The 27,627-nt window shown below is 35.1% G+C and overlaps 1 long non-coding RNA gene across 1 annotated transcript; it reads right to left on the bottom strand.

The window, feature by feature from the left end:
- LOC145801273 (uncharacterized) lies at window positions 1-27,627 on the bottom strand. Its single transcript, XR_014342489.1, has 3 exons — window positions 27,210-27,627; window positions 2,113-2,369; window positions 1-1,993 (listed from the first exon to the last, which is right to left on the bottom strand). It is a non-coding gene; the product is annotated as an uncharacterized LOC145801273 (long non-coding RNA).

Raw genomic sequence — 27,627 nt, 5'->3', positions numbered from 1 at the left:
TAACTTTCATACTTAACTTCTATCATATCAAGCTGATAACAACCTCAAACATACAAATCAAAAAAAGTTTCCAAATCATAAGATTCACTAATCTCTAAAATACAACTTTAAACATCCAAAAAGTATAACTATAAATCGTAAATCAATTAGTGTAATATTTAGTCAAAAAGAATGAATTGACTAGGCCATGCAACTGTACTTCCTATTGCATCTTGAAGATCATACATCTCATGAGTAGAACGAAACAACAACATGTTGACTGTTACGTGGTTCACCCATACTTTCCAACACAAAGGTCTAAGAGTCACATAATGCACCTTTGACTTGGGATCCCTTGATGCAATTTGGCCTTCTGCAACCACCAAGTTTGTCCCCTAACAATGCAACAACTTGAATTTGACATTCTTTAAGCTCGACACACCATTACTTTGATCTTACAAAAATTAAGAGTATATAAGCATACTGCATAACATTAATCCCATTTACCAAGTATTAGTTCAACAAAGGAAATGAAATTGTCAAAAAGCTTTAAGGAGAACTCACTTATATATGTCATTGATGTCAGAAAAGAAAATTTCAACCTGATGAATACATATTTTGAGGTGGTCACACTTATGAGTCTACTCAACCTGATGAATTTATAAAAACTAAATGGACATTCTAATTCAAGTGGATCTCTAATAAGTCCCTCAGTTCTTCACTAAAGAACACAAGGAGATGGTTTTGGAGTCCTCATTATGAGAGCTATATTGAAATAAATAAATAAATAATAAAAAAACACAGATCTGGAAGTGTAAAAAAACTATAATTAAAAAACTAGAGAAAACAGGTTCTACCCAAGCAGATGAAACAGGTAGCCCACTCTCCTCTACTCTCTCTTTCTTTCTCAAAGAAAAATGCCATTCACGTTTCAGTTGGATGAAAACCGTGCTAGAAAGCTATGTATGCCGGTGCAGGAGAAGAAATATATTACTACCTACCAAGACTATCGTATGTCGCACATAATTCTATGTCTTCTTTCTCGATACATAAGATTATGCATCAAAATTAACGTATTTCAAAATAGTCATCATTTCTTACAGTGAAGAATGCATTGAATTAGAGAATACAACCCTAAATGCAAAAAACACAATCGTGTTCTTTCTGAGACCAATGAGCTATTATCCAAAGAGCATCACAATTTTCCCTTGATTTCCTTACCCAATTTACAGACTCTCTTGAAAGTAACAGCTAAAACTCATAATCCAAACTCAAGACAAAGCAATCTTACTATTTATTTCAGCTTTTGCCTTCTATTGCTTTGTCTAAAAATTTCTTCCTCCTAGCTATAGCATAGTTCTCAATGCTCAAAAAGTAATAACAATAATAAGATCAGCAGTACAGTTGAAACTACGTTTGGCTCTAGATAGGGGTTGAAATTGTATATAGCTCTACATTTAGAAGATTTGTGATTCTTTTCCTCATATTTATTGTCATTTACTATTACTACTACCAGTTATATTTGTTTAATTTTCAATGAATAGAGTACAAAAATTGGTTAAAGGATTGTTCTACCAAACCATGCTATTTTAATAACAGATCTTTCAAACTCAAACTAAAGCAATTTGGAATTTGTTTTTCAAACCCATGTTTTGAAAATATGATTTCACTAAAGTTTTGTTCTCAAACTATGACTTCAATCATACTAATTGAGACTTCTAAAAAGAGCATAACTTACCGTATCTAAAACAGTTAGAAGGTTTGTAATTGAAGAACCAGCACGTTTAGATAATTTCATAGCTTCAATGCTTTCAGTAACAGAACCAACTTCATTCACCTAAAAAACCATAAAAAACTTCATTAAGCATATAGTTACCACATAATTCCAACAATTAAAGACATGAAGAGTAGATAAAAATGTTCTGAAAATACTATTTTCACTCGCTGAAGTTGGAAGGTTGTCATGAGGAGTAGATTGGAGTAGATCAGAGCTTCTTTAGGAGGGATTGGTACCCTACAATCAAAGATAAACATGCAAGTGATTTAAATATAAAACAACAAATGATTTTTATCAAAATTTACTTGAATTAAATCATCAAACATTATATTATCATGTTTAGTTTTTCCTCTTACATCATTTTGCCTTGTTTCTTTGATAAGCATGGCTCTTATCTCATTGAGTTGTTGTTCTAAGTCCAGCACCTTGCCTTCAAATTTTCTCATGTGCTCATTTTGGTGTACTTGTGCATCAACCTTAGATGGTAATGCCCAAATCCCAGCTCTCGTACACTCCCACGATGCTCAGGACCAAAAGTATGAAAAATCACATCATCTTTTATAGATTTTGGACACTCATCAGTAGAAGCCTTATGAAGTTCTTGAACCTTTTTCTAAAAATATAAAGCATGTCTTAATAAATTGATGTGAATGCAAATTATAATAAATAAAAAAAATGAAGTAATATTGGTACCACAGTTGCATCAAGCACTTCATTCATGGATTTTCCTTCCTTCCTCATATGCCCTTTAATCTAAACATCAACTCTTGATATGGATGATGGTGCTCGACTTTCTCTTCTCTAGAAAATAAAATAGAAAATGAAAATCAACATGATTAAAAACAATCTCATAGTAGCCATATTTCATACCCAATTTACAAAACTACTTGAATTACTCTTAAATTTACCATTTCATCTTCTAATCGTGCATAACCTTTACGACTCATGGTGAGAAAGAGGGTTTGCTTTTGCCCTAAATCTTTTACTCTTTGCCTACATATACAAAAGAAGAATGTCATAATCTATATGATTAATAATTCATAATTGAATCACTATGAGAAAATTTGTTGGTCTAATTAGTTCATAAAAACTAGAGAGTTTCTATGAGGAAACTTACCTTTCCATTCAACCATTCTACATTATCAGGTTTGGTGAGGACAATATTGTGTGCTAGCTTAGCACTTTTACTATGAGGTCTTATTTTTCGTGATAGTTCAGATTTGTGTGAGCGCCATAATCTGCCAAACTTTTGCATGATGTATTTCCGATGGCAATCAAGTATTTTGAATCTAAGCTGCATTTGCATTTAAACAAAAATTTAGTGATTAGGAAAAAAACTTGAGTTGATACTATAATATTAGGCCATCTCTCTGTGGTTATTGGCACCATCTCTCGTGCCTAGATCCCTTCTTAAGTCGATAATTTAACTGATTTAGATCCCACAGGCTGATTCCTTTCATTGAAGTCAATTTCATTACACTTTTGTTTTCCTTTGTCATGCATCTTTAATTTTGATGCCCCCCTAGTTTTCTTCTTTGGTACTTGAGTGGAGTCTACAACTCCTTCCATATCATGTGATTCAACATGTGGAGAAGTAGAACACTCATCTGAAATTCTAAATGATGCATTTCTTCTTTCATCCATTGTCGCAACAATTATAGCTTCACGCTCCTTTCTAATTCTTTTCTCAGCTTTTGTTGAACTCTGTGCAATACATAAGGAAAAATAAGAAATAATGGGGACAACAATTGGTTATAAATTCAATTTTATGTTAAATGAGAAATAAAGTACCTCTCCACTCATCTTGTTAGTTGATAATTTCAAGATTCAACTATTAATAAGAAAATGGGCATTTACAATAACAATCAGATCAACAACAATAAACCTGAGTCACTGTAGAAAAAAACAAATACCAATATCAGCCACCTCTGAACTTTGATTTTTGTTTGTGAACAAAATCTAAACACAATGTTTGTGAACAGAACTTTAATTCTAAACACACGATCTAAACACAATGTTTGTGAACAAAACTTTAATTCTAAACGCACGATCTAAACACAATGTTTGTGTACTAAAAATGGGAATTTTTTCCCTTAGGCAAATGGTTCAACCTAAGACACCAAATACATGATTTAGCGTCAATATAATTTGAGAAGAATTTAAAAAACCACAAATTTCAAATCAAACATCAATACATACAACTTTACAAGCCAAAGAATAAATCTTTATAAGCCAAACAATAAATTCTTGATAATATTGATTTCAAAGACAACACAATATTCACCTTACAAGTATATTCCTCATATTAACTTCAAAGAAAATAGCTAGTGAAATTATATAGAAATAAAAAAATAAAAAGCATGACAAGTAAAGGAGAACTAGTCAAGCCCAATAAGTATTCGGTTATATGAAAATCAAATGTACTTCTCAATAAGCATTCAATGGAAACACCGCTATTTTGTGTGGACCTTTGGACATCACTTGTATGAAAGCGATGCCCATTAATGACATAGCCCAAATAAGATGTTGCATGCTTTCTCGGGCCAGCTGCAAGCCATTTCAATGTATCTGAAACCTTATTACCACATGATTCAATCTTTGCTTTCAACCACTGACAAAAAATGTCCATTTGTCTGGAATGAAGTAAAGCGGCATCCCTAAAGAAACCACTGTCCAAAAGCTTAAGCTCCTCTGCATGCATTCTAATACGGAAGGCGAATTGTGAGATAAATATATCATATAAACACTCAATTAGTAATAGATATTTCTATTATCATACTTACTCTGAATATGGTTAGACTTTAGAACTGTTTACCAACACACAACAATGAGCAATTTGTAACATATCATCAGGTATCATGATTGAATTCCCCAACGTAATTGGCTGCCTTAGTGTTGTTTCATTTCATTGCGGTTATGTCGAGCACCTATTTTAGCTGCTTGCTTTATGTACCCACTACAAAATTGCATGCACACTTCAGCTATATAGCATTCCGCTATACATTCCTCAGGTCTTGCACGATTCCTAACATATCCCTTAAGTATGTTCATATATCATGATTGCTTTCAAAAGTCGAGAAGCAGATCTTTTGTTCTAGGTTACATGATTTAAAGTTGCCTGATGGTTATAGCTCCAATATTGCTAATTGTGTTTCATTAGAAGAGTGCAAGCTGATAGGCCTCAAGTCATATGATTGTCACGTCCAAATGTAAGTGTTGTTGTCAGTAGCGTTGAGAGGACTTTTACCTCTGGGACAAGTTAATTATGAAATTTTGCTGTAAAGAAGTAACAACAATGCTGTTTTCTTCCGTGCTACTAACAACATTGTTTCCAGTGTCTATAGCATCCACTTATGGTAATTGTTGATTGGATAAATCTAGAAACACCATCTCTTCTCCATTCTCTATCCTATTTAGAGATATTGCAGTTTGGGATATTTGATAAGAATAAAGTTCACCATCCTCTAAAAAATCAAGAACTTCAATAGATAACTCCTCTCCTAATTTTTCTCCAGAAGCGACCTTAAAACTTTTACAATGCTGCTTCATTGTTGTCAATAACGAAACCAAAACAGTCCTCGAATCGCTACCTTTAGTGTAGTTTGGGGGAAAAAAGAATTCTAGCACGTAAACATTGTCTTCAATAGAACTACTCCGCAAGCAAATTGCAAAAGAACCTGTAAGTCCAAATTGGCGTGTGTAGTGTGTCGAAGGGTACTCAGTTATGCTAAATTTGGAGTACCCTTTTGCACACTACACATGCAAATTTGGACTTATAGGTTCTTTTGCAATTTGCTCTCGGAGTAGTTATATTGAAGACAATGTTTACGTGCTACAATTGTTTTTGCCCCCAAATTACACTGAAGGTAGGGATCCGAAGACTGGTTTGGTGCTGTTATTGACAACAATGAAGCAGCATTGTAAACGTTTTAAGGTCGTTCCTGAAGAAAAACTAGGAGAAGAGTTATCTATTGAAGTTCTTGATTTTTCAGAGGATGGGGAACTTTATTCTTATCAAATACCCCAAACTGCAAGATCTCCAAATAGGATGGAGAATGGAGAAGAGATGTTGTTTCTAGATTTATCCAATCAACAATTACTAAAAGTGGATGTTGTAGACACCGGAAACAATGTTGTTAGTAGCACAGAAGAAAACAACATTGTTGTTACTTCTGTACAACAAAATTGCATAACTAACTCATCCTAGAGGCTACAAAGAAAAGCTGGAATTCCAATTAGCTTGGAGGAATGCCACGTTAATTGCTTTCAAAAGTCGAGAAGCAGGTCTTTTGTTCTAGGTTACATGATTTAAAGTTTCCTGATGGTTATAGCTCCAATATTGCTAATTGTGTTTCATTAGAAGAGTGCAAGCTGATAGGCCTCAAGTCATATGATTGTCACGTCTTGATGCAAAAGTTATTGTCAGTAGCATTGAGAGGACTTTTACCTCTGGGACAAGTTAATTATGAAATTTTGCAGTAAAGAAGTAACAACAATGTTGTTTTCTTCTGTGCTACTAACAACATTGTTTCCGGCGTCTACAACATCCACTTATGGTACTTGTTGATTGGATAAATCTAGAAACACCATCTCTTTCCCATTCTCTATCCTGTTCAGAGATCTTGCAGTTTGGGGTATTTGATAAGAACAAAGTTCACCATCCTCTAAAAAATCAAGAACTTCAATAGATTACTCTTCCCCTAGTTTTTCTCTAGAACCGACCTTAAAACTTTTACAATGTTGCTTCATTGTTTTCAATAACGGAACCAAAGCAGTCCTCGAATCCCTACCTTCAGTGTAGTTTGGGGGCAAAAAGAATTCTAGCACGTAAACATTGTCTTCAATATAAGTACTTCGTAAGCAAATTGCAAAAAAACCTGTAATTCCAAATTCGCGTGTAAAGTGTGTGGAAGGGTACTCAGTTATGCTAAATTTGGAGTACCCTTTCGCACACTACACATGCAAATTTGGACTTACCGGTTCTTTTGCAATTTGGTTGCGGAGTAGTTATATTGAAGACAATGTTTACGTGCTACAATTGTTTTTGCCCCTAAATTACACTGAAGGTAGGGATCTGAAGACTGGTTTGGTTCTATTATTGACAACAATGAAGCAGCATTGTAAAAGTTTTAAGGCCGCTTCTGAAGAAAAACTAGGAGAAGAGTTATCTATTAAAGTTCTAGATTTTTCAGAGGATAGTGAACTTTATGCTTATCAAATACCCCAAATTGTAAGATCTCCAAATAGGATGCAGAATGGAGAAGAGATGGTGTTTCTAGATTTATCCAATCAACAATTACTAGAAGTCGATGCCGTAGACACCGGAAACAATGTTGTTAGTAGCACAGAAGAAAACAACATTGTTGTTACTTCTGCACAACAAAATTGCATTACTAACTCATCCCAGAGGCTACATAGAAATGATGGAATTCCAATTAGCTTGGAGGAATGCCATGTTAGTTGCTTTCAAAAGTCAAGAAGCAGATCTTTTGTTCTAGGTTACATGATTTAAAGTTTCCTGATAGTTATAGCTCCAATATTGCTAATTGTGTTTCATTAGAAGAGTGCAAGCTGATAGGCCTCAAGTCATATGATTGTCACGTCTTGATGCAAAAGTTGTTGTCAGTAGCATTGAGAGGACTTTTACATCTGGGACAAGTTAATTTTGAAATTTTGCTGTAAAGAGGTACCAACAATGTCGTTTTCTTCTGTGCTACTAACAGCATTGTTTCCGGTGTCTCCAACATCCACTTATGGTAATTGTTGATTGGATAATTCTAGAAACACCATCTCTTCTCCATTCTCTATCCTGTTCAGAGATATTGCAGTTTGGGGTATTTGATATGAATAAAGTTCACCATCTTCTAAAAAATCAAGAACTTCAATAGATTACTCTTATCCTAGTTTTTCCCCATAAACGACCTTAAAACTTTTACAATACTGCTTCATTGTTGTCAATAAAGGAACCAAAGCAGTCCTCGAATCCCTACCTTCAGTGTAGTTTGAGGGCAAAAAGAATTCTAGCACGTAAACATTATCTTCAATATAACTACTCCGCAAACAAATTGCAAAAGAACCTGTAAGTCCAAATTCGCGTGTGTAGTATGTGGAAGGGTACTCAGTTATGCTAAATTTGGAGTACCCTTTCGCACACTACATATGCAAAGTTGGACTTACAAGTTCTTTTGCAATTTGGTTGCGGAGTAGTTATATTGAAGACAATGTTTACGTGCTAGAATTGTTTTTGCCCCAAATTACACTGAAGGTAGGGATCCGAAGACTGGTTTGGTTCTGTTATTGACAACGATGAAGCAACATTGTAAAAGTTTTAAGGTCGCTTCAGAAAAAAAACCAGGAGAAGAGTTATTTATTGAAGTTCTTGATTTTTCAGAGGATGGTGAACGTTATTCTTATCAAATACCCCAAACTGCAAGATCTCCAAATAGGATGGAGAATGGAGAAGAGGTGGTGTTTCTAGATTTATTCAATCAACAATTACTAGAAGTGGATGTTGTAGACACCGGAAATAAGGTTGTTAGTAGCACAGAAGAAAACAACATTGTTGTTACTTCTGTACAGCAAAATTGCAAAACTAACTCATCCCAGAGGCTACAAAGAAAAGCTGGAATTCCAATTAGCTTGGAGGAATGCCACATTAATTGCTTTCAAAAGTCGAGAAACAGATCTTGTGTTCTCGGTCACATGATTTAAAGTTTCCTGATGGTTATATCTCCAATATTGCTAATTAAGTTTCATCAGAAGAGTGCAAGCTGATAGACCTCAAGTCATATGTTTGTCACGTCCTGATGCAAGAGTTGTTGTCAGTAGCGTTGAGAGGACTATTAACTCCGGGACAAGTTAATTATGAAATTTTGCTATAAAGAAGTAACAACAATGTTGTTTTCTTCTGTGCTACTAACAACATTGTTTCCGACGTCTACAACATCCTCTTATGGTAATTGTTGATTGGATAAATCTAGAAACACCATCTCTTCTCCATTCTCTATCCTGTTCAGAGAGCTTGCAGTTTGGGGTATTTGATATGAATAAAGTTCACCATCTTCTAAAAAATCAAGAACTTCAATAGATTACTCTTATCCTAGTTTTTCTCCATAAATGACCTTAAAACTTTTACAATGCTGCTTCATTGTTGTCAATAATGGAACCAAAGCAGTCCTCGAATCCCTACCTTCAGTGTAGCTTGTGGCAAAAAGAATTCTAGCACGTAAACATTGTCTTCAATATAACTACTCCACAAGCAAATTGCAAAAGAACCTATAATTCCAAATTCGTGTGTGTAGTGTGTGGAAGGGTACTCAGTTATGCTAAATTTGGAGTACCCATTCACACACTATACATGCAAATTTGGACTTACTGATTTTTTTGCAATTTGGTTTCGGTGTAGTTATATTGAAGATAATGTTTACGTGCTAGAATTGTTTTTGCCCCTAAATTACACTGAAGGTAGGGATCCAAAGACTGGTTTGGTTCTGTTATTGACAACAATGAAGCAGCATTGTAAAAGTTTTAAGGTCGCTTCTGAAGAAAAACTAGGAGAAGAGTTATCTATCGAAGTTCTTGATTTTTCAGAGGATGGTGAACTTTATTCTTGTCAATACCCCAAATTGCAATATCTCTAAATAGGATGCAGAATGGAGAAGAGATGATGTTTCTAGATTTATCCAATCAACAATTACTAGAAGTGGATACCGTAGACACCGGAAACAATGTTGTTAGTAGCACAGAGGAAAACAACATTGTTGTTACTTCTGTACAGCAAAATTGCATTACTAACTCATCCCAGAGGCTACAAAGAAAAGCGGGAATTCCAATTAGCTTGGAGGAATGCAACGTTAATTGCTTTCAAAAGTCGAGAAGCAGATCTTTTGTTCTAGGTTACATGATTTAAATTTGCCTGATGGTTATAGCTCCAATATTGCTAATTGTGTTTCATTAGAAGAGTGCAAGTTGATAGGCCTCATGTCGTATGATTGTCACGTCCTGATGCAAGAGTTGTTGTTAGTAGCGTTGAGAGGACTTTTACCTCTAGGACAAGCTAATTATGAAATTTTGCTGTAAAGGAGTAACAACAATGTTGTTTTCTTCTGTGCTACTAACAACATTGTTTTCGGTGTTTACAGCATCCACTTATGGTAATTGTTGATTGGATAAATCTAGAAACACCATCTCTTCTCCATTCTCTATCCTATTTAGAGATCTTACAGTTTGGGGTATTTGATAAGAATAATGTTCACCATCATCCAAAAAATCAAGAACTTCAATAGATTACTCTTCTCCTAGTTTTTTTCCAGAAGCGACCTTAAAACTTTGACAATGCTGCTTCATTGTTGTCAATAACGGAACGAAAGCAGTCCCCGAATCCCTGCCTTCAGTGTAGTTTGTGGGCAAAAAGCATTCTAGCACGTAAACATTGTCTTCAATATAACTACCCCACAAGCAAATTGCAAAAGAACCTATAATTCCAATTTCGCGTGTGAAGTGTGTGGAAGGGTACTCAGTTATGCTAAATTTGGAGTACCCTTTCGCACACTACACATGCAAATTTGGACTTATCGGTTCTTTTGCAATTTGGTTGCGGAGTAGTTATATTGAAGACAATGTTTACGTGCTAGAATTGTTTTTGCCCCTAAATTACAGTGAAGGTAGGGATCCGAAGACTGGTTTGGTTCTGTTATTGACATCAATGAAGCAGCATTGTAAAAGTTTTAAGGTCGCTTTTTAAGAAAAACTAGGAGAAGAGTTATCTATTGAAGTTCTTGATTTTTCAAAGGATGGTGAACTTTATTCTTATCAAATGCCACAAATTGCAATATCCCCAAATAGGATGCAGAATGGAGAAGAGATGGTGTTTCTAGATTTATCCAATCAACAATTACTAGATGTGGATGCCGTAGACATCAGAAACAACGTTGTTAGTAGCACAGAAGAAAACAACATTGTTGTTACTTCTGTACAGCAAAATTGCATTACTAACTCATCCCAGAGGCTACAAAGAAAATCGGGAATTCCAATTAGCATGGAGGAATGCCACGTTAATTGCTTTTAAAAGTCGAGAAGCAGATCTTTTGTTCTAGGTTACATGATTTAAATTTGCCTGATGGTTATAGCTCCAATATTTCTAATTGTGTTTCATTAGAAGAGTGCAAGTTGATAGGCCTCATGTCGTATGATTGTCACGTCCTGATGCAAGAGTTGTTGTTAGTAGCGTTGAGAGGACTTTTACCTCTGGGACAAGTTAATTATGAAATTTTACTGTAAAGGAGTAACAACAATGTTGTTTTCTTCTGTGCTACTAACAACATTGTTTCCGGTGTCTACAGCATCCACTTATGGTAATTGTTGATTGGATAAATCTAGAAACATCATCTTTTCTCCATTCTCTATTCTATTTAGAGATCCTGCAGTTTGGGGTATTTGATAAGAATAATGTTCACCATCATCCAAAAAGTCAAGAACTTCAATAGATTACTCTTCTCCTAGTTTTTCTCTAGAAGCGACCTCAAAACTTTTACAACGCTGCTTCATTATTGTCAATAACGGAATGAAAGTAGTCCTCCAATCCCTGCCATCAGTGTAGTTTGGGGGCAAAAAGAATTCTGGCACGTAAACATTGTCTTCAATATAACTACTCCACAAGAAAATTGCAAAAGAACCTATAATTCCAAATTCACGTGTGAAGTGTGTGGAAGGGTACTCAGTTATGCTAAATTTGGAGTACCCTTTCGCACACTACACATGCAAATTTGGACTTACCGGTTCTTTTGCAATTTGGTTGCGGAGTAGTTATATTGAAGACAATGTTTACGTGCTAGAATTGTATTTGCCCCTAAATTACACTATAGGTAGGGATCCGAAGACTGGTTTGGTTCTGTTATTGACAACAATGAAGCAGCATTGTAAAAGTTTTAAGGTCGCTTCTGAAGAAAAACTAGGAGAAGAGTTATCTATTGAAGTTCTTTATTTTTCAGAGGATGGTGAACTTTATTCTTATCAAATATCCCAAACTGCAAGATCTCCAAATAGGATGCAGAATGGAGAAGAGATGGCGTTTCTAGATTTATCCAATCAACAATTACTAGAAGTGGATAACGTAGACACCAGAAACAATGTTGTTAGTAGCACAGAAGAAAACAACATTGTTGTTACTTCTATACAGCAAAATTGCATTACTAACTCATCCCAGAGGCTACAAAGAAAAGATGGAATTCCAATTAGCTTGGAGGAATGCCATGTTAATTTCTTTCAAAAGTCGAGAAGCAGATCTTTTGTTCTAGGTTACATGGTTTAAACTTTCCTGATGGTTATAGCTCCAATATTGGTAATTGTGTTACATTTGAAGAGTGCAAGCTGATAGGCCTCAAGTCATATGATTGTCACGTCTTGATGCAAAAGTTGTTTTCAGTAGCATTGAGAGGACTTTTACCTCTGGGACAAGTTAATTTTGAAATTTTGCTATAAAGAAGTAATAATAATGTTGTTTTCTTCTGTGCTACTAACAACGTTGTTTCCGGTGTCTACAACATCCACTTATGGTATTTGTTGATTGGATAAATCTAGAAACACCATCTCTTCTCCATTCTCTATCCTACTTAGAGATCTTGCAGTTTGGGGTATTTGATAAGAATAAAGTTCACCATCCTCTAAAAAATCAAGAACTTCAATAGATTACTCTTCTCCTAGTTTTTCTTCAGAAGCGACCTTAAAACTTTTACAATGTTGCTTCATTGTTATCAATAACGGAACCAAAACAGTCTTGGAATCCCTACCTTCTGTGTAGTTTGGGGGCAAAAAGTATTCTAGCACGTAACATTGCTAGAATTGATTTTGCCCCCAAATTACACTGAATTGATTTTGCTAAATTTGGAGTACCCTTTCATTGTTATCTATTGTTATCTATTGAAGTTCTTGATTTTTTAGAGGATGGTGAACTTTATTCTTATCAAATACCCCAAACTGCAAGATCTCCAAACAGGATGGAGAATGGAGAAGAGATGGTGTTTCTAGATTTATCCAATCAACAATTACTAGAAGTGGATGTTGTAGACACCGGAAACAAGGTTGTTAGTAGCACAGAAGAAAACAACATTGTTGTTACCTCTGTACAGCGAAATTGCATAATTAACTAATCCCAGAGGCTACAAAGAAAAGCTGGAATTTCAATTAGCTTGGAGGAATGCCACGTTAATTGCTTTCAAAAGTCGAGAAGCAGATCTTTTGTTCTAGGTTACATGATTTAAAGTTGCCTGATGGTTATAGCTCCAATATTCCTAATTGTGTTTCATTAGAAGAGTGCAAGCTGATAGGCCTCAAGTCATATGATTGTCATGTCCTAGTGCAAGAGTTGTTGTCAGTAGCGTTGAGAGGACTTTCACCTCTGGGACAAGTTAATTATGAAATTTTGCTGTAAAGACGTAACAACAATGTTGTTTTCTTCTGTGCTACTAACAACATTGTTTCCGGTGTCTACAGCATCCACTTATGGTAATTGTTGATTGGATAAATCTAGAAACACCATCTTTTCTCCATTCTCTATCCTATGTAGAGATCTTGCAGTTTGGGGTATTTGATAAGAATAAAGTTCACCATCCTCTAAAAAATCAAGAACTTCAATAGATTACTCTTCTCCTAGTATTTCTCCAGAAGTGACCTTAAAAGTTTTACAATGCTGCTTCATTGTTGTCAATAACGGAACCAAAGCAGTCCTCGAATCCCTACCTTCAGTGTAGTTTGGGGGCAAAAAGAATTCTAGCACGTAAACATTGTCTTCAATATAACTACTCCACAAGCAAATTGTAAAAGAACCTGTAAGACCAAATTCGCGTGTGTAGTGTGTGGAAGGGTACTCAGTTATGCTTAATTTGGAGTACCCTTTCGCACACTACACATGCAAATTTGGACTTACCAGTTCTTTTGCAATTTGGTTGCAGAGTAGTTATATTGAAGACAATGTTTACGTGCTAGAATTGTATTTGCCCCTAAATTACAGTGAAGGTAGGGATTCGAAGACTGGTTTGGTTCTGTTATTGACAATAATGAAGCAGCATTGTAAATGTTTTAAGGTCGCTTCTGAAGAAAAACTAGGAGAAGAGTTATCTATTGAAATTCTTGATTTTTCAGAAGATGGTGAACTTTATGTTTATCAAATACCCCAAACTGCAAGATCTCTAAATAGGATGGAGAATGGAGAAGAGATGATGTTTTTAGATTTATCCAATCAACAATTACTAAAAGTGGATGTCGTAGACACCGGAAACAATATTGTTAGTAGCACAGAAGAAAACAACATTGTTGTTACTTCTGTACAGAAAAATTGCATAACTAACTAATCCCAGAGGCTACAAAGAAAAGATGGAATTCCAATTAGCTTGTAAGAATGCCATGTTAATTGCTTTCAAAAGTTGAGAAGCAGATCTTTTGTTCTAGGTTACATGATTTAAAGTTTCCTGATGGTTATAGCTCCAATATTGCTAATTGTGTTTCATTAGAAGAGTGCAAGCTGATAGGCCTCAAGTCATATGATTGTCACGCCCTGATGCAAGAGTTGTTGTCAGTAGCGTTGAGAGGACTTTTACCTCTGGGACAAGTTGATTATGAAATTTTTCTATAAAGAAGTAACAACAATGTTGTTTTCTTCTGTGCGACTAACAACATTATTTTTGGTGTCTACAACATCCACTTATGGTAATTGTTGATTGGATAAATCTAGAAACACGATCTCTTCTCCATTCTCTATCCTATTTAGAGATCTTGAAGTTTGGGGTATTTGATAAGAATAAAGTTCACCATCCTCTAAAAAATCAAGAACTTCAATAGATTACTCTTATCCTAGTTTTTCTCCATAAGCGACCTTAAAACTTTTACAATGCTGCTTCGTTGACGTCAATAACGGAACCAAAGCAGTCCTCGAATCCCTACCTTCAGTGTAGTTTGGGGGCAAAAAGAATTCTAGCACGTAAACATTGTCTTCAATATAACTACTCCACAAGCAAATTGCAAAAGAACCTGTAAGTCCAAATTCGCGTGTGTAGTGCGTGGAAGGGTACACAGTTATGCTAAATTTGGTGTACCTTTTTGCACACTACACATGCAAATTTGGACTTACCGGTTCTTTTGCAATTTGGTTGTGGGGTAGTTATGTAGAAGACAATGTTTACGTGCTAGAATTGTTTTTGCCCCCAAATTACACTGAATGTAGGGATTCGAAGACTGGTTTGGTTCTGTTATTGACAACAATGAAGCAACATTGTAAAAGTTTTAAGGTCGCTTCTGAAGAAAAACTAGGAGAAGAGTTATCAATTGAAGTTCTTGATTTTTCAGAGGATGGTGAACTTTATTCTTATCAAATACCCCAAACTGCAAGATCTCCAAATAGGATGCAGAATGGAGAAGAGATGGTGTTTCTAGATTTATCCAATCAACAATTACTAGAAGTGGATGCTGTAGACACCGGAAACAATGTTGTTAGTATCACAGAAGAAAACAACATTGTTGTTACTTTGGTAAAGCAAAATTGCATAACTAACTAATCTCAGAGGCTACAAAGAAATGCTGGAATTCCAATTAGCTTGGAGGAATGCCACGTTAATTGCTTTCAAAAGTCGAGAAGCAGAACTTTTGTTCTAGGTTACATGATTTAAAGTTGCCCGATGGTTATAGCTCCAATATTGCTAATTGTGTTTCATTAGAAGAGTGCAAGCTGATATGCCTCAAGTCATATGATTGTCACGTCCAGATGCAAGAGTTGTTGTCAGTAGCGTTGAGAGGACTTTCACCTCTGGGACAAGTTAATTATGAAATTTTGCTGTAAAGACGTAACAACAATGTTGTTTTCTTCTGTGCTACTAACAACATTGTTTCCGGTGTCTACAGCATCCACTTATGGTAATTGTTGATTGGATAAATCTAGAAACACCATCTTTTCTCCATTCTCTATCCTATGTAGAGATCTTGCAGTTTGGGGTATTTGATAAGAATAAAGTTCACCATCCTCTAAAAAATCAAGAACTTCAATAGATTACTCTTCTCCTAGTATTTCTCCAGAAGTGACCTTAAAAGTTTTACAATGCTGCTTCATTGTTGTCAATAACGGAACCAAAGCAGTCCTCGAATCCCTACCTTCAGTGTAGTTTGGGGGCAAAAAGAATTCTAGCACGTAAACATTGTCTTCAATATAACTACTCCGCAAGCAAATTACAAAAGAACCTGTAAGTCCAAATTCGCGTATGTAGTGTGTGAAAGGGTATTCAGTTATGCTAAATTTGGAGTACCCTTTCGCACACTGCACATGCAAATTTGGACTTACAGGTTCTTTTGCAATTTGGTTGCGGAGTAGTTATATTGAAGACAATGTTTACGTGCTAGAATTGTTTTTTCCCTCAAATTACACTGAAGGTAGGGATCCGAAGACTGGCTTGGTTCTGTTATTGACAACAATGAAGCAGCATTGTAAAAGTTTTAAGGTCGCTTCTGAAGAAAAACTAGGAGAAGAGTTATCCATTGAAGTTCTTGATTTTTCAGAGGATGGTGAACTTTATTCTAATCAAATACCCCAAACTACAAGATATCCAAATAGGACAGAGAATGGAGAAGAGATGGTGTTTCTAGATTTATCCAATCAACAATTACTAGAAGTGGATGTTGTAGACACCGAAAACAATGTTATTAGTAGCACAGAAGAAAACAACATTGTTGTTACTTCTATACAGCAAAATTGCATAACTAACTAATCCCAGAGGCTACAAAGAAAAGATGGAATTCCAATTAGCTTGGAGGAATGCAACGTTAATTGCTTTCAAAAGTCGAGAAGCAGATCTTTTGTTCTAGGTTACATGATTTAAAGTTGCCTGATGGTTATATCTCCAATATTGCTAATTGTGTTTCATTAGAAGATTGCAAGCTGATAGGCCTCAAGTCATATGATTGTCACATCCTAATGTAAGTGTTGTTGTCACTAGCGTTGAGAGGAATTTTACCTCTGGGACAAGTTATTTATGAAATTTTGCTGTAAAGAAGTAACAACAATGTTGGTTTCTTCTGTGCTACTAACAACATTGTTTTCAGTGTCTAAAGCATCCACTTGTGGTAATTGTTGATTGGATAAAACTAGAAACATTATCTTTTCTCCATTCTCTATCCTATGTAGAGATCTTGCAGTTTGGGGTAATTGATAAGAATAAAATTCACTATCCTCTAAAAAATCAAGAACTTCAATAGGTTACTCTTCTCCTAGTTTTTCTCAAGAAGCGACCTTAAAGCTTTTACAATTCTGCTTCATTGTTGTCAATAACGGAACCAAAGCAGTCCTCGAATCCCTACTTTCAGTGTAGTTTGGGGGCAAAAAGAATTCTAGCACGTAAACATTGTCTTCAATATATTTACTCCGCAAGCAAATTACAAAAGAACCTGTAAGTCCAAATTCGCGTGTGTAGTGTGTGGAAGGGTTTTCAGTTATGCTAAATTTGGAGTAAGCTTTTGCACACTACACATGCAAATTTGGACTTACAGGTTCTTATGCAATTTGGTTGCGGAGTAGTTATATTGAAGACAATGTTTACGTGCTAGAATTGTTTTTGCCCCCAAATTACACTGAAGGTAGGAATCCGAAGGCTGGTTTGGTTCTATTATTGACAACAATGAAGTAGCATTGTAAAAGTTTTAAGGTCGCTTCTGAAGAAAAATTAAGAGAAGAGTTATCTATTGAAGTTCTTGATTTTTCTGGGGATGGTGAACTTTATTCTTATTAAATACCCCAAACTGCAAGATCTGCAAATAGGATGGAGAATGGAGAAGAGATTATGTTTCTAGATTTATCCAATCAACAATTACTAGAAGTGGATGATGCAGACACAGGAAACAATGCTGTTAGTAGCATAGAAGAAAACAACATTGTTGTTACTTCTGTACAGCAAAATTGCATAACTAACTAATCCCAGAGGCTACAAAGAAAAGCTGGAATTCCAATTAGCTTGGAGGAATGCCACGTTAATTGCTTTCAAAAGTCGAGAAGCAGATCTTTTGTTCTAGGTTACATGATTTAAAGTTGCCTGATGGTTATAGCTCCAATATTGCTAATTGTGTTTCATTAGAAGAGTGCAAGCTGATAGGCCTCAAGTCATATGATTGTCACGTCCTGATGCAGGAGTTGTTGTCTGTAGCGTTGAGAGGACTTTTACCAGACGGACCAAGGAATGTAATATTCCGATTGTGCACTTTTTTCAATCAAATATGTCAAAGAGTGATTGATAGTAATAAATTAGAACTACTCGAAGAAGATGTTGCTGAGACTTTATGTATGTTGGAAAGGTTCTTCCCTCCATTATTTTTTGACATTATGGTTCACTTGACAATCTGTCTGGGACAAGACGCTCGCATATGTGGACCAGTGCAATTTCGTTGGATGTACGCATTTGAAAGGTGAGGTTTATATCACTTTTTATTATGTATATCTAGTGATGTATTTGTCGAAAAATCTATGAACTTCAATATTAATTATATTATGGTCTAGATATATGAACATACTTAAGGGATATGTTAGGAATCGTGCAAGACTTGAGGAATGCATAGCGGAATGCTATATAGCTGAAGAGTGCATGCAGTTTTGTGGTGGGCACATGAAGCAAGTAGCTAAAATAGGTGCTCGACATAACCACAATGAAATGAAACAATACTAAGACGCTCGATTACGTTGGGGAATTCAATCATGATACCTGATGATATATTACAAATTGCTCATTGTTGTGTGTTGATAAACAGTTCTGAAGTCCAACCATATTTAGAGTAAGTATGATAACATAAATATCTATTACTAATTAAGTGTTTATATGATATATTTATCATCTTGGCTTTTGTGAGAGGAATGCCACGTTAACTGTTTTTCCCTCTCTTGTGACTTGAACATCCTTTTAAATCTTGGTATTATTGGAAAATATCGCAACACCTTCGCAGGACCCCCCTTTTTAATCTTCTTAGTGCGTTTATCTATTTTCCAATGTGAACAATTGCATTTTGGACATGTCTCCTTAAGCTCTAAATCTTTTCTGAACAAACAGCAATCATTCACACAATCATGGATTTTCTCATATCCTAGATCAAAGACTTTGAGCATCTTTTTGCTAAATATACAGATTTGACAAGTGCGTTATCTTCTGGTAGCATATCATACACTATTCGAAGAAGTTCATCAAAGCTTTCATTAGAATGATCATGTGCAACTTTATGCCTGTATAAAGAAACAATTGCTGAGAATTTAGTGTACTTTGTACACCTTGGATATAAAGGAGTTTCAACATCTTCTAATGATTGTGTTAATTCTCTCTCTCTCCCTCTCTCTCTCTCTCTCTGGTTTTACTTGTAGACTCTGTAAAATCATCATCTTTAAAATGCACGTCTCTGAATATCTTATATGTATCTAAAATTTCAACATCTTCCTAATATGATGATGCACTTAGTTGTTCCCCGTGAAGGAACTAAGAAGTATATTTAGGATCCATCCCTTCCATGACCAAGTGCTCGTACACTCACAAAATTGGTGAGACAGATTTCAACAATTTCTACAAGGACAAATGATCATTTCGGGATTCCCTACATTCGCCTTAGCTATATCTACGAATTTGTGTAATCCATCTAGATAATCTTTCTACACTCTGATAATTTTACATCAAAATTTATTATTCCAATAAAATGACCATATAAAAGCTTAAAAGTTATTGTGTTTGAGGAAAAAAACCTTGAAAGATGCACCTAGGATTTATCCATCTAAACCCAAGTAATCTCTGGATACGATTGTGCTCAGAGCTACATGTAATCTCTGGATCCAAACCCAAGTAAATGAGTCCACTTCCAACGAAAGAAGAGGGAAGCAAAAATTTAAAATAAGGGTACTACAATTCTATTTCTTGTCAACCAATCAAATAAATTAAATTATATAAACTATGCATATGTCTACTAGGAATTGATGTTAATAAGTTGATACTTTTATACCATACTATGTATTTAATCTTGAAATGACTTTTCAATGTTCTTCATAATTGTAAAATGATGGTGATGGATAAAGGGAATTCGGACATTTAGAACCTAGTATGGTGTTAAACTTATAATTTTTTCGTTTAATAGGATTAGTTTGTTTGTTGCCTTTAAGTATTAGATATATTTGGGGTCATTTTTAAAGCAATTTAATGAGAGACAAAAAAAAAAAAATCTCTACTATAGTTTTCCAGATGTAAAACGATTATTACTGCCTTTTATCTTTGAAGCTTGCATTCTGTAATAGAATTATATGTTCAATATGTAATGTAAAGGTTCGTTTCGTTGGAGTTATGATGCTGCCAATACTCATTTTTCAAAAAATAATAACCTATGTAGTAGCCTTTATATACAAAAAAAAAATCATACATATGTCTCATTTTATGTGACGCCCCAAAAATCGGGAACATCAGATAATATATTAACCATTAAATACAGGGTTTACCTAAGGTTACAAGTGTAGGAAATGTCACTAATGAGTCCTTTGGCTAATAACCAAGCAAGATCCCAGGAAGGTCTGAAGAGTCAAAATAGCCTCCCTTCAAAGTCCAACCACCTTAGATAGCAAAACTACTTTTTTGACAGATCTTGACAAGGTAGTAACACAAGGCCTACATGAGTTGACGGGGTATAAGGATAGGTTACAAATGTTATGTAATGACCCCAAAATGCGTATAAGAAATCATCTATATTTAACTATGGGATGAGGTGTTTTAATTTAATTATATCTTTCGGAATTGAAGCATTATCTGTTGAGTTATAGATTTAAAATTGAAATTATTGTCCTATATGGGTTCAGAAATCAAAATTGAGTACTTGGATATGTTAACGGGAATTTTTGGAACTACTTGGGAAAATTAATTGGAAATCTAATTTGTCTTATTTGTTAATGCACATTTGGGTAGTTAACTTGGTATTGTAAATCGAAGGCCTTAGAGGCTTCAGAAACTGAAACAGAGGACATATTTATGATCAGCACAATTTTTAGAGTCATCTGGGAAGTTTAATTAGAATTTGATTTTGTACGATTCGTAAGGATGTGTTTGGCTACTCCTAATTGTCATAAGTATTTATATATATATATATATATATATGGATATATATGATGAGGAACTCAACATTTTGAGCCCAAAAAATATCTAGAGAAAAAGGAAGAGACACGTGAGACAGAGAGGGAAGAGGGTTCTGGAGAGAACTCAAAGAGAAGAAGGAAGAAAGAGTAAAGATGAAAGAAAAAGAAGACATCAAAGAATTGGCTTGAATTCATCATGATTATGCAAGAACAAGTGATGATAAGGGCCTAAGGTAAGACTCTCCCTCTCAACACTTGAAGATCACAAGCTAAAGAATGAGTTCTTGGGTTATCTATAATTGTATGTATGGGTTTGGTTCATTCAAGCAAGAAGATGATGAATCTTTATACATAACATGAATTTATGTTACAACTTAACTTCTTGTAAGGATTTTATGGCTCTTAAAGAGGCTAGAGAGGATTCTACCAAGTGAATGAGTTTAAACCCCAAATCATGGTTACCTTATGCTTTTGTATTCTAATTTGTAATCTTATTCTTGTGATTGAGAAATTAAGTTGTATTTTGGAGTTATGAATTGGAATGGAAGCTAAGAATGTGAAATTTATCTTGTATTAAAGAGTTTTAGGCTTTGATTTACTTAAAATTGAAGTTAGGTTTTGAAAATGAGAAGTTCCAAATCAAAAGCCATTTTTGGACTGTCTAATTTTGCCCAGACCGCACGAGCGGCCATGGGCACCGCATAAGCGGCACATGAGAAAAACAGAGCATTGCATTCTGCTTAACCCACCGCTCGAGCGGCCCAGCCACCGCACGAGCGGCCAAAGTGGGCGCACGAGCGGCCACCCCTGTTTCAGCATGTACTGGGTAACTTTGAATAAGCATAACTTTTGCATCCGGACTCCGTTTTGAGTGATTCTTGAGCCTAAAATCAAGCTCCGGAAGTCTAGTTTCCATTGGTGGTGGTCTCACTTCCAAATTTTGAATACAGAAATAGTTATGCCCAAATTAGTGACGATTGTTCACTTTCTGTCAACCAGTTTTGTACCATTTCTTCGTCTGAACCATTTCCCTATCGATTCCTCCTATTTTCTGGGGCATGGATTATAACCTATGGAGGACTAATGAGTTTAGAACCACCATGGTTATTGATTAAGGAATAAGAAAGAGATTGGTTTTATCCTCATAATCTGCTATGTGCATTGTGTTTGTAGGTCAAGACGAGGACATCGTTCCACCGCTATCAAAGACCTACCACTGTGAGTATTAGTATGGTAAATGTACATTTTACTTATCGTTAATGACTATGGATACCAATGCTCTGTTCCTTATAAGTGACTACACTAACATTATGTCGATTGGGAAAGAGGATGAACTTATGTAAATGTGGAAAGATTTGCAAACATGGGTATGACTTTGGAACCATTTTGTTTTGTCAATAGTGAATATTAACTTTTTGTTATCTATAAGCAAACTACGTCGTTTCTTAATAAATAAATAGAGCTTATGTTCATCCGAAAATGATGGTGTCTGTGCGAATCTAAGATTATTCGGTTGTGTTATACATGAACCTGAGATCGTTCAGAATCTATGATATGAACACAAAATTCTGCCATCGTTATATGACCCACGTTATGATATGAACTATTTTGACTCTATTGACCCTATTGTAATGATACATGCGTCTCCTGTTAATAAGTATTATTGATACTCTGCACCGGCAGATTCATAGCGAATAATGGAATGTGTGTACATTATGAAACTACGGTATCTATTTGTTAATGGTCATCATCAACACTCTGTTAAATGCAAACTAGCTATGTCAACTCAACTCACGTGAATGATTAAAGGAATCTGTATGCCTTCGTATCACTCTGAGGCTAATGATATATGTATTTTCCGTCAGTAAGTATTGTTAATGTTCTGTTATACGTAAGCCAGTTAGATCAACCTGCAATAACCCATGGAGTTATTCTGTTCTGTTTAATCGTTCCATTTTTGTTATGACATGATATGCATTGTTCGGTCTTTAAGACCTATTGATTCCGGGTATGGAACAAAGTACTGCACTGCGAGCCACCTGTAAAATCCGTACGAGCCACCTCTTGAGTCCATACATATGTGAAAATTATAAGGCCTATGGCCGTTCTGTGAAAGTTATGAGGCTTATAGCCGTTCTGTAATATCTATGAGGCTTATGGCCAATCTGTGACATTTGGGCTTATGGCCATTCTGTATGATCTGTTAGTATGAAACAAAGTGCTGTGCAGAACTAAGTGCTGCAGTGCGAGTCACCTCTAGAATCCGTACGAGACACCTCTTAAGTTCATACGTTCTGATAAGGGCTTAATGCCATTCTGATAAGGGCTGTATGCCATTTTGATAAGGGCTGTATGCCATTCTGATAAGGGCTTAATGCCATTTTGATAAGGGCTTAATGCCATTCTGATAAGGGCTGTATGCCATTTTGATAAGGGCTTAATGCCATTTTGATAAGGGCTGTATGCCGTTCTGATAAGGGCTTAATGCCATTTTGATAAGGGCTATATGCCGTTCTGATAAGGGCTTAATGCCATTTTGATAAGGGCTTAATGTCGTTTTGATAAGGGCTGTATGCCGTTCTGATAAGGACTTAATGCCACTCTGATAAGGGTTGAATGCCATTCTGTCCAAGGGCTTGAAGCCACTTTGTTTAAAGTTTAGGCCTAAGGCCATTCTAGAAATAATTACAAGATAAAGTTAACTATATGTTCTCTGTACTTATATATGTACACTGTAATGCAAGTTAATCATTAAATTGTTTACGTACTATTATTCACTGAGCCTTGCTCACTCCGTTTTTGTGTATATTTATGTAGGTGAGCCATTGGAGATTAACACTAGAGTGGCATTAAGGTCTACCTGTCTGTCGAGCCGCCTGGAGTACGCCTCTGTGATGAGGCCTTAATTTGTGTTGGGAGTCTTATAAACTATTAAATCTTCTGTAAGTGTGTGTGAGATCTATATAAATTCTATGACTGTATATGTATATTTGGAAATGTATTTTAACGCTTAAATCTAATTAAACCATCATGTATGCACAAGCTCAATGGATGTTGTCTTTTATTGATATTGCTTCCACTTAAGGCCCCGTATGTAATTATATATTATTCTAAATTCTGTTTTAAGGCCTATGTACAGGCCGGTCATGGACCAAACTTTTAAGGGTGGGTTTGGGTCGTGACATGTTATATATATACAAATTTCAAAATCATGTCTTAAATACAACATAGGATCTATCATTTACAATCTCAAAACACGTTTACAAACTAGTTTCTAATTCTCCTAGGGTAGTCGTACGTCCTCAAATGCTTCAGCTTTGCCTTTAACCGGTCTAATAGTCTTCAATATCTGGCATGAAATGCCATGATCTTTGAATGCCCAGTAAACGCACACACACCCCGTCCATTTTTCCCATTCCAATGCACCATCATTTTTGTAGTGAGCAAGTAATGAAGCATGATGTTCAAGTCAATAATAGCAATTTCAATAACTGAGGAAAGGAACATGTTATTCAAATAGATAACAAATGTTATAATGTTAGTGGTTAGTATTCTAGAAATCCCCCAAAGAAATTTCATCCTCCCAACCACAAGAATTGGACACCGGACTATTCAGAACTCCCTCTATTGCTGCTTTGTTGCAGAACTAACCTCAGATGCCTACCAATGGTTATATACCACGTAGCGCCAACCGCAGGGCCTCAAAAGGGACAGCGAAAGAAAAAGGTTTTATCTCCTGAATCTAACCTTATCCTTCCAAAAAGTTTTATCCTCCAGAATGTCCCATCCGGACCCAACCTTATCTCACCAATCAAACCATCGCAAAGAGTCCGAATACGTCCATTCCATTCTAGGGTTTACACAACAACCGCTTGCACAAGACTTAACCTTCAATTAGGGAGCACATCCTATCAATCCATACATAACACATTATCATCTCTTAATTATTCAAGTGATCGAAAACCCAATACCATCCCAATTAAGTTTTCCGTTTGGATCAATGTTTTAAGTCAAGTTAGAACAAACTCAACAAGATAGTAATATCCACATAAGCATGAGCATCATTAAAATGAAGAAGATAAGGAACATAACCATAACACATGAAACATCATACCAAGGCATGATCATAAACTAATAAGCATATTCATGTACACAAGAGCATAAAACACCCATGTAAAACTAAATTTTCAGATTCAATACCATTTAAAGATTAAAGTCAAAAGGGCTATTTTAGATTTTTACCGAACTCGGCCTTCCTATGGTTCGTAGAGAATTTAATCTAGTTTTCAGAACGTGTTTCGGAGATGTGATAGCTTTTCCAGATTTTTAGTTATTTAAGAAATGTTTCAGCGCTGTCTAGATTCGTTGACCATTACGAAAATTGGAGTTTCTCACAAATGGTTCACTTATTTTCAATGAAACCAATTTTAGTTGAAAGATAACTCCTTAAGGAAGATTTTTACATAAAATTGAGGTCCATAAGAATTTTCTACATTTTTCTAGAAATTTCGAAAGTTGGATGAAAAATAGATTTTTCTGGCACGGTTCTTGAAAATTGAAATTTGGTGAGAAAAGAGATCAACTAGGGGAAATTTCCCACTTGTATTGTGATGAAAACTTTCTAAATAATATGTATTAAACTTAGAAATTTAAGGTGAAGGTGTGCCTTTGGAAATTTTGAGAGTTTGATATGGAAAAAGGTAGTCTTATACCGATTAAGAGAAATACAAGAAGGGTAGAATCAAGGCTCAACTCCTTTCATTTTTAACACGAGAATACTATCAAAACACATTTGAAATGAGTGTTTAAAACTTCTAAGAGCATGTATTTGAAAAAGGAAAATAAAAGAGAGAGTTGTGTTGTGGCTTACTTGAGGGTTGTTGGAATTCCTAGCAAACTTTTTCTCTTATCTTCCACCAAGCTCACCCCCCTCCCTCTCTTCTCTCACTTGAATATAGTGTGGGTGTGTGTGTGGGTGTGTATATGCCCTCAACAAATGGGGATGAGTGGTATTTATAGAGAATTTGGTGTGAAAAGTCCCAAATGCGCATTGGTTCCAATTCAATTGACTAGTGCCTTGATTTAGTTTAAATGTAATGGAATGAGGGAGGATTAGAACCTTAATTATGTATTTAATTATGATCTAGTTAGGTTTAGGGCTAATTTAAATACCTTCTAGTTAGAAGTACACTCATATATATAGCAAATCTTTATAGGTACCAAGGTCATTATTGCTCCAAGATTTCAAGGGATTTGTTTGTACTAAAGTACAATGATTATAGCCTAGGAGGTATGATGGCTAGCCATGTGATGGTGAATTGATGGACTTGTTATATATATATATATATTTTTTGTGTACAAATCTTGGAAATCGTAAAATATAATGTTAAAAAAAGATTTTAGGGTACAAGTGTATATATAAATATATAATGGTACTTGTTTGGGGTCAATTTGTGATTTAATAAAAATGTGAGGGCTTGGGCTCAATTAAAGTATCTATTTTAAGTGTTGAGTTAATAAATTAGTGTTAGCAAAAATATTTCGGTTTGTATTATCTTGCTTTGAATTTAAAGGTAAATAACCGAACGAAGATTGTGAAAATCAGAAGTTAAGGTTTAGAGCGATTAATCTAAAATTTGAGAGTTAAATAATTAATATTAGAGTGTGAGAAATGATTTCTAAGCTTCTAGGGTCGATTAGGGTTTATTTGGGTTCGTCCGTGATGCATTTTCGGTTCTAGGGTTTAATTTGCGAACAATCAACGAATTAAGGGCTTTATTATAATAACTCAAAGTTTAGGGACCTAATAAGGTTTACAAAAGTTAGGGGTCTCACATTATATATATTCATTGAAAGTCAAAATGAAGTGTTTTTATTAATCTTGAGGAGTTGGAGAAACAACAACCCCACTCAAAGACCAGAGTCATTAGTATGAGTGAAATTTCAGTTGGTCAGAAAGATGCCTCAACATCAAGTTATCTCATCAAGCTCTAGAATCACAATCCACAAGCCAAAGTTATTTTAAAAACTAGAAACTAAAAAGCCATCTCATAATAAGACATGCATAACTAACAATACTTAAACAGCATAAAACTCAGCATATGAACAAGATTTTTGGACAAACCAAGCATTATTATACATTTGCTATTCAACATTTACAAAGAGAAATTTTCAAGTGTTAACATTTCATCCCAAACATAGCAACCTAGAAACCAAAAGCAAGCAAAATCAGAAGATCAGGTTTGGGCTTTCAAGCTTGCGTATGAATGAAATTTATTTGAGACAAAAGTAGAATTTCCCTGACAATGCAAGCTTGCGTATTCAAAGATTAGAAATTACCTTCACAAAGAGCAAGCTTAACCTTTATTCCCTTGCAATGTTTGAAAGCAAAAAGCTCTTATATATCAATCTCTGCTAGAAGGATATCAATGGCCTGATAATCTTTCTGAAAAATTCAATTCTTCATAAAATCAAAATGGGGAAAAATAGAAACCTTAATATTCAACATAAAATAATCACAAAAAATTTAACTTCCCCTTCTTACAGGTAAAATAGAATTGGATTAGTTTCCACCTCACTATATGAACTTCATGAATCTATGATTGTTAAGTAGAGAGGCAAATCAAATCATCTCACATAAAACATATGTTTTGCAACTAAAAAATGGGAAAGACAATAATATAAGTTTTGTAATTAATTAAGGTACTTAGTACTGATAGTATACATTAAAAATGTTTCCTGTTTTTAAGAAAGATTC

This window comes from Camellia sinensis, chromosome 10 (genome assembly GCF_055761805.1).
Source record: "Camellia sinensis isolate YWXY chromosome 10, ASM5576180v1, whole genome shotgun sequence".
Classification (NCBI taxonomy): Eukaryota; Viridiplantae; Streptophyta; class Magnoliopsida; order Ericales; family Theaceae; genus Camellia; species Camellia sinensis.
Note: the sequence above shows the minus strand (reverse complement) of the source record. Positions and strands in the feature narration are given on the sequence as shown.